Consider the following 1,916-nt stretch of genomic DNA (forward strand, 5'->3'; position numbering starts at 1 on the left):
GTAACTGGAACTTTCTTAACTGGAATTAGCTCATACTTTTATTTGCATTGAAAGAAAAATCTAGGAGCAGAACAGATTATACACCAACAAAATTAATTCCATTCCATCCCCAGAAGAAAATCACATACTCTCATCCCCTCCTGTACCTCAGCCGCTTGCCTGCCCCACGTGGCACATGCTTCCATCTCTTCTCCTTACCCACTTATAGCACCTCTAAAAGGCAAACTGGAGTTTTACTCTATTGGACATAGGAAAATAACTGCAGTGACAACCACACCCCAAAAACAACAGTTACCTCTGCTCATCACGCACCAGAGTCACTGCAGAGGCAGCTCGGGTCGAGACGTCCTGCACTGCGCACTGCATTTCAACCTGAACAAAGGAAAGACACAGGCAGAAGATAAACATTCAGCTGCCAGTAGTAGTAGCACCCACCCCTCAACAACATAAGCGACCCCAGCTTTACTTTTACCCTTTCAAAACAGCACTCCACTTGCCTCTGGACCTGCAAATTAGGTCCAAGCTTGAAAGGAGCGGCCACCATCATCCACAACACCTGGGAACACAAAAGGACAAAACGACACTGTGCTTGCAAGCACCCACCTGCCACGCTGCTCCTCTATCCCAAACAGTCTCACCTCAGACCCTCACAGGGAAACACCTGAGCGTCTTCACTTCGCTTCGGATAAGGCACGACCAGGCTGGCAACACTCACCTTCCCTCAGAGCTCCATCACACGAGGATATCCCTTCCCTGTCCACGACTGCACACAAAGCACCTGCAGAGACAAGGGAAAAGCACACTCTGAGGCACCTCACAGCCACAGCGTACCTGCTGCAAGACCTCTCTCTTCCCAGCTCCGGTACTTCAGCTGCTCACCACCTCTAACTCAGATTCTTCACTCACAGCACCACAGCAAAATCTGCCCAGGCCACACAACACACACTACACAGGCTACATTGCCTAAGACACACAAGCTGGAACGTTCCCACCCAACAATCAGTCGCATCGCAAAGGAAGGCTGCCGTACTCTCCGAGAAACCAAACCTACCAGTCCTGAGCAGCTCCCCACCTCCTCCTGCCAACCACACTCAGCAAACACACTATCTACTGCTCAGAAAAACAGAAAGTTAAAACATACACACACAAAAAACAACTGAGCTCCACAAATGCCAAAAAGACATGCACACACAGCAGCCTCGGCAGGGGTAATCAAACTTACCCTTTGCAGATGAAAGAGGTGACTCTGATACAACCCTGCTCAGTCTCTTGGCAATGCTGCATCTACCCTGCCAAGCCACATGTAGCATGAAATGCAGCTGGTTTTAGTCCTCTGGAAAATTACAGAAGTAGGTCTATGCATCTAGAGAATAAATTTAGCTCAAAAACAGAAGAGCAACCCACCACCCCAAAAAACAGTGAGCCAGAAACCTCTATTAAACATCCCTCTCCTAAGTGAATTCCAAGCACTTAAAAATTCTAGAAATCTATAAACTCCAGCCTGCCTAGAGAACCCTGCAACTGACTAAAGGAAAAACAAAGCACTTACCCCAAGGAGCAGCCCAGGCAGAAGGAGCTCTCTGATAGCATGCCTGGGGCTCATATACCATTCGGCCCCGCCCAGCACCCAAACCCAATCACCTGGAAAAGGGGAGGGGCAAAGCACAAGGAAGTAGAAAGAAAGGAGCAGCAGCAGCAGCTGTTTTTTATTTTTTTTCATTACTATTTTATTTTATTTTATTTTAAGATCTGCTTTACTTGAAAACCATGCAGAGAGCAGACAGGTGACCTGTGGTGTTTCTAGAAGCAACAATCCCCATGCTTTTGCTGCAGTTTTTAACATTGAAAGGACGACACGACCAGGCCAGTAACTGGAACTTTTTCAAATAGAATTAAGTCAAACAGGTTCATCATCA

The 1,916-nt window shown here is 47.3% G+C and overlaps 1 long non-coding RNA gene across 1 annotated transcript; it reads right to left on the minus strand.

The window, feature by feature from the left end:
• Window positions 1-464: 464 nt before the first annotated feature.
• On the minus strand, window positions 465-1,686 carry LOC137858805 (uncharacterized). Its single transcript, XR_011098014.1, has 3 exons — window positions 1,223-1,686; window positions 716-778; window positions 465-556 (listed from the first exon to the last, which is right to left on the minus strand). It is a non-coding gene; the product is annotated as an uncharacterized lncRNA (long non-coding RNA).
• Window positions 1,687-1,916: the final 230 nt, after the last annotated feature.

This window comes from Anas acuta, chromosome 6, assembly GCF_963932015.1.
Source record: "Anas acuta chromosome 6, bAnaAcu1.1, whole genome shotgun sequence".
NCBI classification, from domain to species: Eukaryota; Metazoa; Chordata; class Aves; order Anseriformes; family Anatidae; genus Anas; species Anas acuta.